The sequence below is a fragment of the Artemia franciscana genome, unplaced genomic scaffold (genome assembly GCF_032884065.1).
Source record: "Artemia franciscana unplaced genomic scaffold, ASM3288406v1 PGA_scaffold_23, whole genome shotgun sequence".
NCBI lineage: Eukaryota > Metazoa > Arthropoda > Branchiopoda > Anostraca > Artemiidae > Artemia > Artemia franciscana.
Window position 1 is genome coordinate 696110 of NW_027062649.1, and position 18025 is coordinate 714134.

At 35.4% G+C, this 18025-nt stretch overlaps 1 protein-coding gene across 3 annotated transcripts in view; it reads right to left on the minus strand.

The window, feature by feature from the left end:
• The window catches only part of LOC136041501 (procollagen-lysine,2-oxoglutarate 5-dioxygenase 1-like), a 218580-nt gene that overhangs the window by 87002 nt on the left and 113553 nt on the right, over window positions 1–18025 (minus strand). The window lies entirely within an intron of this gene.

Sequence of the window (18025 nt, forward strand, 5' to 3'; positions counted from 1 at the left end):
CAAATTTTTTAGTCTTTTTAAGCCATGTCTTTCTTTCTCTTTCATTGAACTCTGTAAAAACAGGAAGTGATGAATGAAGACAACATTTCATCATCTTCAATATAAAAAAAAATAAAAAATAGAAAAAAACAATAAAAAATCTGAGCAACAACGAAAATGTCTTTAATTATAGACTGCGCCACTAGCAATGTTCCATTTGATGTTTCTGAGCAAATTAGTCAAAACATTTTCGAAAGTTCAGGCAAATGGATACTAAAATACTTGAACCACAACTGATGGGTTTCTTCGTTGAAAAAATTCAGCTTAAAAAAAAAAAAATTCTCAAAAAACTGAGAAAAAGAACATAATTTAAGAACGACAATTGTTTTTATTCAGATCTTATGAAACCGCTTTCCAAGGCAGTTTTGCAGTTCCTACAAAAAATTTAATTCTTTCTATCAGAAAATCAATTGCTAACATTTGGACATTTATATTAAAATATGAATCAGTACAGTGGCTTTTTCACTGGTCAAAGGCTTCACAAAAAGCTTTTTGAGAGAAAGAACACTAACAAGGAACAGTTTTTATTTTTATCTACATCTTTTGTAACAACATTCGAAGATAACATCGCAGATTTTATCATACATTCAACTGTAAATCAGAAAATCAATTACGGGCATTTGGCAAACCCGTTGTAATACCAAACTGACGGAAATTATTTCTAATCATTTCAACACATAGGGAGACGTGGGGAGTTTTAAGTCCAAATTCGAATTTCTTTTTGTCAATATGTAATCCGCCAGTATATTTTTATTTTTAAATTCCAGTTCAGAGCCCATAGTTATTTCAATTTAAGCAAGGGCGCAAGGGGAGTTCAGATACAGACCCCAATCCCCATAATACCAAAAATAAAAAATAAATATATTGCAATATTCTTAAGGCAATATATATGACTTGACAGATAAATCTTTTCTTTCTACTCCCTCCCCCAGAAATACATGTGCAGCCAACACTACCCCCCCCCCCACACAAACAACTGTAAACATATTTTGGGATATGCTTGGACTTCTGAGTTAAGCTTCAAAAAAGCATTTAAAGATGTCAATAGTAGCACAAAGTTTTTAAACTGTAGATACAGCGGACCGAAACGATTCTCGATTCTCTTAATCACTTCCCCACGTTACCTTTTTTTATTGTTGATAGAAAAGGCTAATCTCTATTTAAGTGTTTGCTATATACGGTTATAGACTTATGTCCAGCCCCGTTCACAGCCAAGACTTGGCCCTGGAGGCATGTTTTTTCGTGCCCTTTCCAAATTAACTTTTTTTGAGTGTAATCAATAATAAATTTATCGGATCATAACATCGGCTCTAGGAAAAACTCAACGCAATATTTTACTAGCCCTCTCCTTCAACTATATTTTTGGGATCGTGAAATAAAGCGTAGTTATTACTATTGAATACAATTTTGTATCCAGTGGTCAAACGAAAAATTAACAAATCCTGAAATTTTTTTTTTTTTACTTCACACAAAGACAATGCACTAGACCTCCTTGAGGATCGTGCCCCCTTCCAATCTCCAATCTTGTGCTATTTGTACGGCTATCATATGATAAAACTTGCTTTAATTTCAAGCAAGGTCATACCCAGAGGGGGTTTGACTCCCCCACCCCTTAAAAAAACTTTTATCCAACTAGTAAAACGTAACAAAATGAATATAAACAAATTTTGTATGCGTTTTTAAAGTTTTTTCTTGCACCCCCCCCCCCCCCCCCAAGAAAAACCTTTTGTAAAACACCCCCCGAAAAAAAATCCTGAATACGACCCAGATTTCAAGCAATTGTTTTTTTAAAAATACGGTACAAAAATTAGAATCATCTTTTCAGTGGGAGCTTGATTATTTGTGATACGGAAATTACCTACAACCATCAAGTTAGATCCTGATAGGAGACAAATTTCGTTTCCATAGTCGGATTCTACGTTGTTGAATGCAAAACAAATGTCTTTATTTGGACTACTATTCAGTTCATTTCCGTTTCGGATGGTTGTTGATAAATTCGTAATTCCGGTCGGCCAAACTTCGTTTAAAGTAAAAAAAAAAGCTTCCTAGTAGAAAAATGTCCTTTGTCCGAGAGGGCAAGGGTTCGAATCCTAGTGTACCCGGTTATTTAGTTTGGGGCGGGGGTCAGTGGCGAGACTCTGTAAGCTCAGCCAGAGTCAACTCTGCTCTAAATGGGTGCCTGGAGGTAAAAGGGGAAGGTAAACAGGAAGGGTGTACGAAAGTAAAGGATGGTTGGCTCCCCCCATTGCACTTCCTGGATGCACTACCAGGGCCAAGAAACAGAGATCAGCAGCACCGGTAGGGACTGTAAAGTACAATGTCGTACTTCTTTACCTTTACCTTAGTTGGAAAATATGCCATTGATAGTTCAAATCAAACGCAAGGTATTGGTACTCTTTTTTTTAGGATTTTTAATATCCAAAGGATTGGTTAAAAGAAACTTTCTAGGAAGATTTTCACTGTCAAATAGACATACAGTCAATATTCGCATTACGATGTCGAATCCCGCCAACCAAATTTCGTTTAAAGTAAAAAATTAACTTCTTGTTTGAAAAATATACAATTAAAAGTTCAAATAGAAGACAACGCATCACTACTCCTTTTTAGGGTAGTATTCAAAACATTTTTTCAAGAAACTTTCCTGGTAGATTTTAGAGAATTTTGCTATCACTAAGACATACCAGCCGGAATTCCCGTAAAATCCCGGTTGGCTAAATTCGTTTAGAGTAAATAAAAAAAGCTTCCTGTTTGGAAAATATGCAATTGGAAGCTCAAATCGAAAAACACGCATTGCTACTCTTTTTGGACATCTATTCAAATGAATTTTTCAAGCAACTTTCGACGAAGATTTAGAGAATTTTACTGTCAATTAGAGGCACGAGCCGGAATTCGCATAGCGACGTCGCTTGGTCATTTTCATTTGACAGACTTTGGCACCTCATATAAGAACCAAGCTTTATGGCATATCAAACAGTTCGTGGTAACGAACTGTAGTAAGGAGCGACCCGGCTCAATAGTAACCAAAACTCTAAAAAATGGAATTTTGATGCCAGTACCTACATCAAAAGAATCGCATTCTAATGCTGATTTTAAATATATAAGTTTCATCAGGTTTAGTCTTACTGATCAAAAGTTACGAGCCTGAGAAAATTTGGGTTATTTTAGAAAATAGGGGGAAACGCCCCCTAGAAGTCATAGAATCTTAACAAAAATTACACCATCAGATTCAGCGTATCAGAGAACCCTACTGTAGAAGTTTCAAGCTCCTATCTACAAAAATGTGGAATTTTGTATTTTTTGCCAGAAGGCAGATCACGGATGCGTGTTTATTTGTTTTTTTGTTTGTTTTTTTTTTTTTTTTCCCAGGGGTGATCGTATCGACCCAGTTGTCCTAGAATGTTGCAAGAGGGCTCATTCTAACGGAAATGAAAAGTTCTAGTGCCCTTTTTAAGTGACCAAAAAAATTGGAGGGCACCTAGGCCCCCTCCCACGCTAATTATTTTACCAAAGTTAACGGATCAAAATTCTGAGATAGCCATTTTATTCAGCGTAGTCGAAAAACCTTATAAATATGTCTTTGGGGACGACTTACTCCCCCACAGTCCCCATGGGAGGGGCAACAAGTTACAAACTTTGACCAATGCTTACATATAGTAATGGTTATTGGGAAGTGTACAGGCGTTTTCAGGAGGACTTTTTTGGTTGGGGGAGGGGTTGAGAAGAGGGAGATATGCTGGGGGAACTTTGCATCGATAATTTGTTATGGGGGAAGAAAATCTCCATGAAGGGAGCGCAGGATTTACTAGCATTATTTTAAAAAAAAACAATGAAAAAATAAATACGAAAAAGTTCTTTCAGCTGGAAGTAAGGAACAGCATTAAAACTTAAAACAAACAGAAATTATTACCCATTTGAGGGGCTCACCTCCTCCTAATACCTCGCTCTTTACGCTAAAGTATTTTTAGTAATTTCAACTATTTATTCTACGGTTTATTTATTCTGGGGTCATTCTTAATGAATTGGGACAAAATTTAGGCTTTAGTGTAAAGAGCGAGGATCTGACAAGGGGGGCGAACCCCCTCATATATGTAATAAAAATATGAGAATACAAAAGTTCTTTACGTAAGCTAATTTATAAGTTACGTAAATCTTTTACTAATAAAAATATTCGTAAAGAATTATAAGTTCTAGTTGCCTTTTTAATTAACCAAAAAATCGGAGGGCAAATAGGCTTCCTCCCCCGCTCTTTTTTTCTCAAAATCATTCGACCAATCAAAAAATGCAAATTTCGTTTTAATTATTCCTCTGCGGAGAGCCAAAATCAAAACATGCATTGATTCAAAAACGTTCAGAAACTAAATAAAAAAAACAAGTTTTTTTAACTGAAAGTAAGGAGCGACATTAAAACTTAAAACGAACAGAAATTACTTCGTATATGAAAGAGGCTGCTTCCTCATCAGCACCCCGCTCTTTACGCTAAAGTTTTTTACTGTTTTAAAAAGAAGAATTGAGAGACAGAGTCAAACTTTAGTGTAAAGAGCGGGGTGCTGATGAGGAAGCAGCCTATTTCATATACGAAGTAATTTCTGTTCGTTTTAAGTTTTAATGTCGCTCCTTACTTTCAGTTAAAAAAACTTGTTTTTTTTATTTAGTAAAGAGAAAGAAAGATACTGAACGATTCTTTCTCTTGGTTATTAGGTTATATGTTTGATTGATTGATATACGGAGAGATAGAATCCATCGGGAAATACCGTAAAACTCATAGAAGCAAAACAGGTCTAATAATATACTAATGAAACTGAATTGTTATTATAAAGCGTATAATACGCTTTATTATACCAGCTAAGGGTTCTATAAAAACATAATGCAACAAAAAATAAATATTAAAACTAATTTTATGAGACTAGCGTTACCAAAATCTATTAGACAAATTAATCAAGACAAGACATTAGAAAATCATATTCGACCACTGGAGTAATAAAAATAATAAATCCATTTGTATTTTAGGATAAGTTTTGGCTTTTAAGAAAAAAGAAATGTGTGGATACTCATTACTACATACTACTTCATCTATTATGTCAACACACAGGAATTTACAAAAGCCTTCAAACCTTATAAATGCCCCTTGAAAAGTCACGCAAAAACGTCTGTTTTTGACACATATTTATCAAAAGATTTACAACCCGGAAGTAAAATTTTGAATTCAAGGCCATATCCAGCTTTTTTGTTCAATAGAGGCGGACGTTTTTTTTTTTTTGGGGGGGGGTGCAAAAAAGAACTTCACAAAACGCAAAAAATTGTTTACATGCATTTTTGTTACTTTTTTACGAGCCAGACAAATTTTCAGGAGATAAAACACGGTGATCCCCCTGGATATGACCCTGAATTAATCTTATATTTTAGAAACTTCATGAAATATCTTTACATGCACGAAAAGTCACTATTAGAGGACTCGTAACTTCCATCTGAGGGTTTTAGACCACTAAAAATCGACTGGCTATCTTAGAATTTGCAATTTCGGGTCATGTTGACTCTCCTTGGGCAAAAATTGCTGTTTTGTGGAAAAAAGTATCAAAAAGCACCATTTTTCTGTGGCATGATATTTTTTGTTGCCTATAAAGTTCATCATTTGTTATATATTTATTAATAAGTTTGGTAGTCATTGCAAAATTATGACATTATCACCTGACGAGGGGCTTTTCCTCCTCAACGCCTCGCTCTTTACGCTAAAGTTTGACTCTTTCTCTTAACTCTACTTCTTAAAACAGTAAAAAACTTTAGCGTAAAGAGCGGGTCGTTGAGGAGGAAAAGCCCCTCTCATATACGGAGTAATTTCTGTTCGTTTTAAGTTTTAATGTCGCTCCTTACTTTCATTTAAAGAAACTTGTTTTTTTATTTAATTTCTGGACGTTTTTTAATTAATGCATGTTTTGATTTTGGCTCTCCGCACATAAATAATTAAAACGAAATTGCATATTTTTTTTTTTGGCTAAATGGCTTTCTCATAGTTTTAATCGGAAGATTTTGAAAAAAAAGGAGAGAGGGAGGAAGCCTAGTTGCCCTCCAATTTTTTGATTACTTAAAAAGGCAACTAGAACTTTTCATTTTTTTACGAAAACTTTCATTAGTAAAAAATAGACGTAATTTACGAATTAACTTACGTAACGAACTTCTATATTCGTATGTTTTTATTGCGTATATGAGGGAGTTCACCCCTCGTCGATACCTCGCTCTTTACACTACAGCTTAAATTCTGTCCCAATTCCTCAAGAATGGCCCTAGAATCACAAAGGCAGTAGAATAAATAGTTGAAATTACTAAAAATACTTTAGCGTAAAGAGCGAGGTATTACGAAGAGGTAAACCCCTCATATGTGCAATAATTTCTGCTCGTTTTAAGTTTTAATGCTGCTCCTTACTTTCAGAAGAAAAAACTTCTCATATTTATTTTTTCATTGTTTTTTAAATAATGCTAAAAAATCCTGCGCCCCTTTCATTAAAAGTCTCTTCCCCCATGAGAAGTTTTTCCATGGAAAGATCCTCCCACGTAACCCCCCCACCTCAACTCTCCCTCCCAAACCAAAAAAAATCCCCTGAAAACGTCCGTACACTTCCCAGTAACCATTACTATATGTAAACACAGGTCAAAGTTTGTAACTTGCAACCCCTCCCACGGGGACAGCGGGGGAGTAAGTCGTCCCCAAAGACAAAGTTATTAGGTTTTTCGACTATGGTGAATAAAATAGCTATCTCAGAATTTTGATCCGGTGACTTAGGGGAAAACATGAGCGTGGGAGGGGGCCTAGGTGCCCTCGAAATTTTTTGGTCACTTAAAAAGGACGCTAGAACTTTTAATTTCCGTTAGAATGAGCCCTCTCGCAACATTCTAGGACTACTGGGTCGATACGATCACCCCTGGAAAAAAAAAAAAACAAAAAACAAAAAAACAAATAAACACGCATCCGTGATTTGTCTTCTGGCAAAAAATGCGAAATTCCATGTTTTTGTAGATAGGAGCTTGAAACTTCTACAATAAGGTTCTCTGATGGTACGATGGGTACGATGGGTACGATGGAACGTGGTTCGAGCTTTACTAGATTGCAGCTATTGCTGCAACCAGGATTTCCCTCTAGTTTTTCCTAGATGACACAGATTTCATGGACACCATTTGTTTTTAAAATCCGAATAGTCTATTTGTAGATCATCACAAAAATAAGTTTTCAATCTTCCTTCAAGATGCACCTTTACAGGGCTTGAGTCTGATACGATAGACGTTGCTGCTGGTGTCGTTGCAATATTTCACTGGGCTTGGTGCCAGAGATCTGGTTTTTTGGCTATATTCATATTACTTTTTTTACATAAAGCCATCAATGACAATGGAAGGATAAAAAAAGCAGACAATAAAAATGACACTGGAAAGGAAAGGCACCAATAAACTGAGCACTTACATCAGCTTTTTTTATCTGCCTTCAGGGACGAAACGCAAACATAATTTTCCCAGCCTAAGCACAATAAAACTAGCTTTAAAAGGCCTCGTCTTCATCCCTAGGGAAATATCTTAGTTGAAAGATAGAAATAAAAAGATTGCAAACCAAAATAACAAGACAGAGTCCCCCTCGCCAACTTCCTTTTGACAAACGCTTAGAAACTAAGCCGATTACCCTATACCGACTGTGATGGAAAAATTGGTCTGAAAATCTTGTGAATTTTACAGATAAAAAAAAAGCAAATTTATATGGGCCGACATTTAAGGGGGAAATAAAAAATATGAAACAAATGGATTAGATAACAACGAAATTATTAGGAAAAACTAGAGACTTAAGGATAGAGGCGAGGCCAGTCTGAGACGCCCATACTTCAGTTATTTACTTAAAGAAAGTAGGGAGCAACATTAAAACTTAAGACGATCAGAAACCATCCCATATATAAGGGGCTTGTTCTTAACGAATTTGGTCAAAAAGTAAAACTTCGATCGCGGAAAATCCTCCTTGGAAAATTCGAGCCGGGTTAAATCCCCTCGGGAAATTTTTCCTGGATCATTCTCTCCTCAGCTGAAAATTCCCCCTAGACAATTTCTCTGTAAATTTCTCCCTACTTTGATTTGATTTTTTTTTTTTACTTAATTTCTGATCGTTTTCTAATTATGCCAGGAATCCCCCCTCCCGTGAGAATTTTCACCGGAACCGCCTCCTTGTGGGAAATTGCCCTTCAAAAAATGTCTGTATATTTTTCAAATAACAAATACTATGTGTAAACGATAGGCAAATTGCATAACTTACATCCCTTTCCACGTGGGCTGTGCGAGGAGGGTCAAGTCATCTTCAGAGGCGGAGTTATCGGACCTTTCGACTATACTGAATCAAATGGCTATCTCAAAATTTCGATCAGATGTCGTTGGGGAAACAAGGGGCGTGTTTGGCTGCTTGCCCTTGATGTTTTTTATCAAACAGTTCGTGGTAACGAACTGTAGTAAGGAGCGACCCGGCTCAATAGTAACCAAAACTCTAAAAAATGGAATTTTGGTACCAATAGCTACATCAAAAGAATCGCATTTTAATGCTGATTTTAAATGTATAATTTTCATCAAGTTTAGTCTTACCCATCAAAAGTTACGAGCCCGAGAAAATTTGCGTTATTTTAGGAAATAGGGGGAAACACCCCCTAAAAGTCATAGAATCTTAACGAAAATCACACCATCAGATTCAGCGTATCAGAGAACCCTACTGTAGAGGTTTCAAGTTCCTATCTGCAAAAATGTGGAATTTTATATTTTTTGCCAAAAGGCAGATCACGGATGCGTGTTTATTTGTTTGTTTTTTTTTTTTTTTTTTTTTTCCCCAGGGATGATCGTATCGACCCAGTTGTCCTAGAATGTTGCGAAAGGGCTCATTCTAACGGAAATAAAAAGTTCTAGTGCCCTTTTTAAGTGACCAAAAAATTGGAGGGCACCTAGGCCCCCTCCCACGCTAATTATTTTCCCAAAGTCAACGGATCAAAATTCTGAGATAGCTATTTTATTCAGCGTAGTCGAAAAACCTTATAACTATGTCTTTGGGGACGACTTACTCCCCCACAGTCCCCGTGGGAGGGGTTACAAGTTCAAAACTTTGACCAGTGCTTACATATAGTAATGGTTATTGGGAAGTGTACAGGCCTTTTCAGGGGGATTTTTTGGCTGGAGGCAGGGGTTGAGAAGAGGGGGATATACTGGGGAAACTTTCCATCGAGGAATTTGTCATAGGGGAAGAAAACTTCCATGAAGGGAGCGCAGGATTTACTAGCATTACTTAAAAAAAAACAATGAAAAAATAAATTTGAAAGTTTTTTTCAGCTGGAAGTAAGCAGCATTAAAACTTAAAACGAACAGAAATTATTACCCATACGAGGGGCTCATCTCCTTTTAATACCTCGCTCTTTACGCTAAAGTATTTTTAGTAATTTCAACTATTTATTCTGCGGCTTTTGTGATTCAGGGGTCATTCTTAATGAATTGCGACAAAATTTAAGCTTTAGTGTAAAGAGCGAGGTACTGACGAGGGGGCGAACTCCCTCATATGTGTAATAAAAACATGAGAATACAAAAGTTCTTTACGTAAGCTAATTTATAAGTTACGTATATCTTTTACTTATAAAAAGATTCGTAAAAAATTAGAAGTTCTAGTTGCCTTTTTAATTAACCGAGAATCGGAGGGCAACTAGGCTTCCTCCTCCGCTCTTCTTTTCTCAAAATCATTCGATCAAAATTATGAGAAAGCCATTTAGCAAAGAAAAATAAATATACAAATTTCGTTTTAATTATTCCTCTGCGGAGAGCCAAAATCAAAACATGCATTGATTCAAAAACGTTCAGAAATTAAATAAAAAAAAAGTTTTTTTTTAAATGAAAGTAAGGAGCGACATTAAAACTTAAAACGAACAGAAATTACTCCGTATATGAAAGGGGTTTTTACGCTGAAGTTTTTTACTGTTTTAAAATGTAGAGTTAAGAGAAAGAGTCAAACTTTAGCGTAAAGAGTTTATCAAATGCTTTTTTTTAACAGTTGATTTTTTTTTACAAAATTAATTTTAATTGTACTTGCTGTTGACGAGATTTGTTCCATTACGCGATGGTTTTAATATCAAACAGCATTGAGCCCCCCCCCCCCCCATCTAACCACTAAGAAAATGATATTTCCCATATGCGCGGCAAAGTAAAAATTACTAAAAAAAGAAAATACGTATGTAGCATAGTTAAATGGCTATTTTATAGATATTATTTAATGCAAAGTAGCGATATCCTAATTTAAAACAAGAAAATCAAAATGATTCAAGATTTTTTTTTCTCCCACACGAATAAAGGAAAATCAATCACGAACAGTCACGAATAGTTAAACCCATTAATTAGATAAAGAAGAACAAATCTCATTTCCGAAATAAGCTGGATCTCAATCACGTATAATAAAAAAGATGAGACTCAAGTTACGAGAAGGCTCCTAATCCCATTATTTGAAGATTTAGTGTTTTCACATGGCAGGACACCTCAATTTCTTGACAAAAATATTAGAAGCATCAACTCCTAGGATTTTAGGAAGTCATTTATTGAAAAATCAATTCAGAATTAGAAATGAAAAGCAATTTAACGCCAAATCGTTCGTCTAAAGAAAAGATTGAAAGTGCATATAAATTATTGTAGATTTCCTGGAAGTCTATGCATGAGCAGAGGTGGAAAATTATAGAATTTGGATCAAATCATTAAACAGAATAGAGGGATAGTGAAACGCTAGGCATTTAGTCTAAGGCGAACAAAAAAAGGAGCTCATTAATTTAAGTAGACGTCCTAGCAATTTATGCTCAAATAGTACTGGCAAAGAAAAAGTTTAAGTTGAATACATTTAGGAGGGGGAACAAAATTTGTTAGCCATTCTATCAAGTTTTCAACAAAACCCTGCAATGTGCCTTTGCGTTGAATTATTAGTCATATAAGTACAGATACAATTCTACTTTAAGGATACTCTCATTGCCTTTGTTTAGCAACCATAGAAAAAAACCTTTTCAGACAATTCGTGTAACAAACTGTAAGTAAGGAGCGACTCGGCCCAATAGTAGCCGAAACTCTAAAAACCGAAATTTGGACAGCAATAGATATGTGAAAAGAATTTACTTTTATACTGATTCCATAAATATAAAGTTAATTAAGCTTAATGTTACACATCAAGGAATCTTAATGAAAGTAACAAACTCAGGTCAAGCATATCAGATAATCTTACTGCAGAGGTTCCACGCTTCTATTTGCAATTAGATAAAAAAAAACAAGTTTTTTTTACTGAAAGTAAGGAGCGACTTTAAAACTTAAAACGAACAGAAATTACTCCGTGTATGAAAGATACTGTTCCTTCCTCAACGCCCCGCTCTTTACGCTGAAGTTTGACTCTTTCTCTCAATTCTACTTTATAAAACAGTAAATAAATTTTGCGTAAAGAGCGGGATATTGAGGAATGAACAGCCCCTTTCATAAACGGAGTAATTTCTGTTCGTTTTAAGTTTTAATATCGCTCCTTACTTTCAGTTAATTTTTTTTTTTAATTTCTGAACGTTTTTGAATTATGCATGTTTAATTTTGGCTCTCCGCAAATGAATAATTAAAACGAAACTTGCGTGTTTTTTTTGTTTTTTTTTGCTAAATGGTTTTCTCTTAGTTTTGACCAGAAGATTTTGAGAAAAAGGGTGGGAGAGGAGGCCTAGTTGCCCTCCAATTTTTCGGTTACTTTAAAAGGCAACTAGAATTTTTAATTTTTAACGAACATTTTTATTAGTAAAAAATATACGTAACTTACAAATTAACTTACGTAACGAACTTCTATATTCGTATATTTTTATTATGTATATGAGGGGGTTTTCCCCCTCGTTAATATCTCGCTCTTACACTAAAGCTTTAATTTTGTCCCAATTCTTTAAGATTGACCCCTGAACCACAAAGGCTGTAGAATAAATAGTTGAGATTACTAAAAATACTTTAGCGTAAAGAGCGAGGTACTTAGGAAGATATGAACCCCCCATATGCGCAATAATCTCTGTTCGTTTTAAGTTTTAATGCTGGTCCTTACTTTCAGTGGAAAAACATTTTCATATTTATTTTTTCATTTTTTTTTTAATAATGCTAGAAAATCCTGCACCCTCTTCATGGAATTTCTCTTCTCCCATGATAAATTCTTACAAGGGAAGATCCTCCCACATAGCCCACTCCCATCAACCCCCCCAACCAAGAAATCCCCCTGAAAAGGTCTGTACCCTTCCAAATAACCATTACTGTGTAAACGCTGGTCAAAGTTTGTAACTTGCAGCCCCTCCCCCGGGGACTGTCGGGGAGTAAGTCAGCCTCAAAGACATAGTTATTATGTTTTTCGACTATGCTGAACAAAATGGCTATCTCAAAATTTTGATTCATTGACTTTGAGGAAAAAATGAGCGTGGGAGTGGGCGTAGGTGCCCTCAATTTTTTTTAGTCGGTTAAAAAGGGCACTAGAACTTTTAATTTCCGTTAAAATGAGCCCTCTTGCGACATTTTAGGACCACTTGGTCGATACGATCACCCCTGGAAAAAAAAACAACAAACAAACAAACAAACACGCACCCGTGATTGGTATTCTGGCAAAAACTACTACATTTTTGTAGATAAGAGCTTGAAACTTCTCCAACAGGGTTCTCTGATACGCTGAATGCGATGGCGTGATTTTCGTTGAGATTGTATGACTTTTAGGGGGTGTTTCCCCCTATTTTCCAAAACAAGGCAAATTTTCTCAGGCCCGTAACTTTTGATGAGTAAGACTAAATTTGATGGAACTTATATATTTAAAATCAGCATAAAAATCCGATTCTTTTGATGTATCTATTAGTATCAAAATTCCGTTTTTTAGAGTTTTGTTTACTATTGAGCCGGGTCGCTACTTACTACAGTTCGTTACCACGAACTGTTTGAAAATGTTGAATTTTGTATTTTTGAGCCAAAAATAGTTCACGGCAGGCACGTACGCAGGAACTTTTTTCGGGGGGGGGGGCAAAACCTTCGAAACAGCAGATATAAAGTAGCACTTTTTTATTTAGTAATGCAAAAAGAACGTATATCAGAAAATGCAGATTAACTTTAATCTATAATATTGTAGCGGATTGGGGGAAGAAGACTGAAGCCTGAAAAGTACGTTTTAGGCTCAGGTTATGTTCATAACGATTTAGAACCAGTGATTAATCTATTATATCCCACTGAAAGGGAAATTTTAGGGTTAACAGTGCAATATGGGTGCTGTGGGGGGTAGTTCTTCTATTGCAAAAACATAGATTTTAATGAAAAATGATAGTTTCCAAAATTGATCCATTAAAAGCTGTACTTTATCCTGAAAAGGGGGGATAAACGCCCTAATATGAAGGATAATTCTATTTTGCTGTGGAAAGCAAACTCTTTACAAAAAAATAACAGTACAATTGCTAATTACTTCAAAGAGGGTAAAAAGTTAGACAAAAAATGGGTTAATAATTGGGCAGTGACTTGAACGGATAATTGTATGCTGTAAAATCCCCCCAAAAGGGCTTCACACATGTATCTAGATTCTTGATAAATGTCCTACTTTTGCTAGAAATCCCAAGAAACCATGGGGAAATTCAACATTTCACAAAAAAATTCAGGGGGGCCGGGCCCGAATACGTGTTTATTATTTATTTATTTTTAATTCTTCCCAGGTGTAATCGTATCGAACCAATAAACTTAAATAGTCGTGAGATAGGTTTGAACGAAAATAAAAAGTTCCAACGCCCATTTAAAGTGACCAAAAAAGATTGGAGGGTACCTAGACCCCTCCCATGACAATTTTCCCAAAGACATCAGCTCAAAATTTTAAGATAGCCATTTAATTCAGCATAGTCAAAAGGTCCAATAACTATGCTTTTGGTGATGACACGACTCTCCTTAGCCCTTAGAGAAAGGGCTTGAAGTTACGCAGTTGGCCCATATTGTTCACATATAGTATTTGTTATTGGGAAATATAGGGATAATTTTCTGCAAAGAGGGGGGTATTTTTCAAGGAGATTTTCCTTGGCGAGGAAAACTTCCGGGTGAATATTCCTGTAGAAATGTTACAGGGGGGTGGGGGGTTAATCGCATGATTTGAAAAACACTCGAGAATTAATTCAAAACCCTTTTTTTCAACTGCAAGTAAGGAGCAACATTACAACTTAAAACGGATAGAAATCATTATATATATTAGGGGGGCTGGCATGTCCTCAACCCTCACTCAAACGCTAAAGTTTGACTTTTTGTCCTGGTTCTTTAAGAAAGACTAGTCAAACACAAGGGCCCTTGATTTTGAATGAGAAGTATTTCAAAACAGCTTTAAGACTTCAGCGTAAAGAACGATGGTTGAGGACGGGGCAGCACCCCTAGTCTACAGATATTCTGTTCGTTTTAAGTTTTAATGTTGCTCCTTACTATTAGTTGATTTTTTTTTATTCAATCGTAAGTCCGATAGTAATCGGACTTACCGATAATCGTATAATCGTATAATCGTAAGTCCATTCTAGTCCGATTTGAAAGCCTCTCTGATGATAGAGCAGCGAAAGACAGGCTGCAAAGAACAAATCCCAAAGCACTTTCATGCTAAGTCCTTAATTTTCCTTTCAAACTAGGCTAGCGTAGGTATCCACAAAACCATCCGATTCCTTATCCAAAATCCTCACAGTTATTATAAGCAAACTACTCAAAATAGAAAATGTGGAATAGAGATGGAGATTCAAGCTCTAATGATGAACTTATAGTTACTGCAGCAAGATGGCTTATGACAAAAAGACGACGTGATAAGAAAAGTCGCTTTCACACTACGTACGTAATTCTCTATGTTAGGTGGTTAAGTTAAATTACGTTAAGCATAACCTATCACACTTAAACAAGTCCTTTCACACTAAGCTACGTTAAAATCCATGAAACCATAATAATCATCGCCTAAAATCATCACCGGAGAATTAATCAAAACTGAAAAATGAAATGCATATAGAGATTTGTATATATGAATTGTTGGTACTTGTATGATATAACCCTAGCAGCTCAAGAAGTGAAGTTAGGTTATTCCTATTAAAATTAAATTAAAAAAAACAAGTTTTTTAAATGAAAGTAAGGAGCAACATTAAAACTTAAAACGAACTGTAAAAATTAAATTAGAGTAAAAATTACTCTGTATATGAAAGGGGCTTTTCCTTCTCAACGCCCCTCTCTTTACGCTAAAGTTTGACTCTTTCTCTTAACTCTAAATTTTAAAACAGTAAAATACTTTAGCGTAAAGAGCGGGGCGTTGAGAAGGAAAAGCCCCTTTCATAAACGGAGTAATTTCTGTTCGTTTTAAGTTTTAATGTCGCTCCTTACTTTCATTTAAAAAAAACTTGTTTGTAAGTAAAAGATATACGTAACTTATAAATTAGCTTACGTAAAGAACTTTTGAATTCTCATGTTTTTATTACATATATGAGGGGGTTCGCCCCCTCGTCAGTACCTCGCTCTTTACACTAAAACTTAAATTTTGTCCCAATTCATTAAGACTGACCCCTGAATCACAAAAGCCGCGGAATAAATAGTTGAAATTACTAAAAATGCTTTAGCGTAAAGAGCGAGGTATTAGGAGGAGGTGAGCCCCTCCCCGATATAAATCGGGGGAGGAAGCCTAGCTGCCCTCCGATTTTCGGTTAATTAAAAAGGCAACTAGAACTTTTAATTTTTTACGAATCTTTTTGTAAGCAAAAGATATACGTAACTTATAAATTAGCTTACGTAAAGAACTGTTGTATTCTCATGTTTTTATTACATATATGAGGGGGTTCGCCCCCTCGTCAGTACCTCACTCTTTACACTAAAGCTTAAATTTTGTCCCAATTCATTAAGAATGACCCCTGAATACAAAAGCCGCAGAGTAAATAGTTGAAATTACTAAAAATACTTTAGCGTAAAGAGCAAGGTATTAGGAGGAGGTGAGCCCCTTATATGGGTAATAATTTCTGTTCGTTTTAAGTTTTAATGCTGCTGCTTACTTCCAGCTGAAAAAAATTTCATATTTATTTTTTCATTTTTTTTTTTTTTTAAGTAATGCTAGTAAATCCTGCGCTCCCTTCATGAGAATTTTCTTCCCCCATGACAGATTCCTCGATGGAAAGTTCCCCCAGCATATCCCCCTCTTCTCAACCCCTGCCTCCAACCAAAAAATCCTCCTGAAAACGCCTGTACACTTCCCAATAACCATTACTATATGTAAGCACTGGTCAAAGTTTTGAACTTGTAACCCATCCCACGGGGACTGTGGGGGAGTAAGTCGTCCCCAAAGACATAGTTATAAGGTTTTTCGACTACGCTGAATAAAATGGCTATCTCAGAATTTTGATCCGTTGACTTTAGGAAAATAATTAGCGTGGGAGGGGGCCTAGGTGCCCTCCAATTTTTTTGGTCACTTAAAAAGGGCACTAGAACTTTTCATTTCCGTCAGAATGAGCCCTCTCGCAACATTCTAGGACAACTGGGTCGATACGATCACCCCTGGAAAAAAAACAAACAAAAAAAAACAAAAAAACAAATAAACACGCATCCGTGATCTGCCTTCTGGCAAAAAATATAAAATTCCACATTTTTGTAGATAGGAGCTTGAAACTTCTACAATAGGATTCTCTGATACGCTGAATCTGATGGTGTGATTTTCGTTAAGATTCTATGACTTTTAGGGGGTGTTTCCCCCTATTTTCTAAAATAATGCAAATTTTCTCAGGCTCGTAACTTTTGATGGGTAAGACTAAACTTGATGAAACTTATATATTTAAAATCAGCATTAAAATGCGATTCTTTTGATGTAGCCATTGGTACCAAAATTCCATTTTTTAGAGTTTTGGTTACTATTGAGCCGGGTCGCTCCTTACTACAGTTCGTTACCACGAACTGTTTGATATACCTAAGTATGAGACAAAACATAATCCTTTGGAAACTGATTTTTTTTTTTGTGTTTGTTGTTGATTGTTTCAATTGTTCCTGTAAGATCGGATTCTGATCTGTGGAATGTATAAGTGTATGAAGATTACCTTTTTGATTTGGCAATATTATATATAGAGAAAAGAATTACTTAATGCTTTATTACTGTTAGCTATTTTGTTATATTTGTTTTTTTCTTTTTTGATTATTAAATCTTGTCTTAGATTAAAGCTCTGATCAAGCGTGAAAAGCTGCTCAGGGAAACATTACTAATTCGTTTCAAAACTTGTTAATTGCTCACCCAGATATTCCAATTCTTTGCTGCTTTATTGACTTTTCTATAACGTAGAATAGATGTAACGCCAATTCTACACAGTGCCTGAGCCTACTTGACATTACCTATGCTAAGGAAAAAGTTTGCTTCACAAGTTTAGATAATAATCACCAATTTATGCGGCGCAAGTTCTACGGCCTAGTGTGTTTCACGTGAACAATCTTTTTGACTGAATCTAAAAAGGAGTAAATAATTTCTAGACCACACTGCTTTTCAATTTACAAATTAAAGAGAGGGAAACAGGTGTAATTTAAATAAAACAGTGGATAAAAAAAAAAACAACAAAGCTTTAGATAATGAAAATTCGAATATTTTGACCCCACGTCCAGGAGTGTTTATCAACGGAAAAAAAATGGAAAAAAATAAGTTAAACCATTTATTTTTGTCTGTTTTGTCTTTTTCTTTAGATAATTTAACTTCCATATTTCTTTTTTCTTTTTTCCTTTTTTCCCGTTGATGAAGGCTCCCGGACGTGGAGCTGAAATGCTCGGATTTTTATTATTTAAAATTGTGTTGTTTTCCCCCCAGTTTTATTTAAATTATATCAGTTTTTTTATTTGTTTAAATTGTATCAAACATTAGCAGAAAAATTCAAAAACTTTCAGAAATTAAATAAAAAACACGTTTTTTAACTGAAAGTAAGGAGCGACATCAAAAGTTAAAACGAACAGAAATTGCTCTATGCATGAA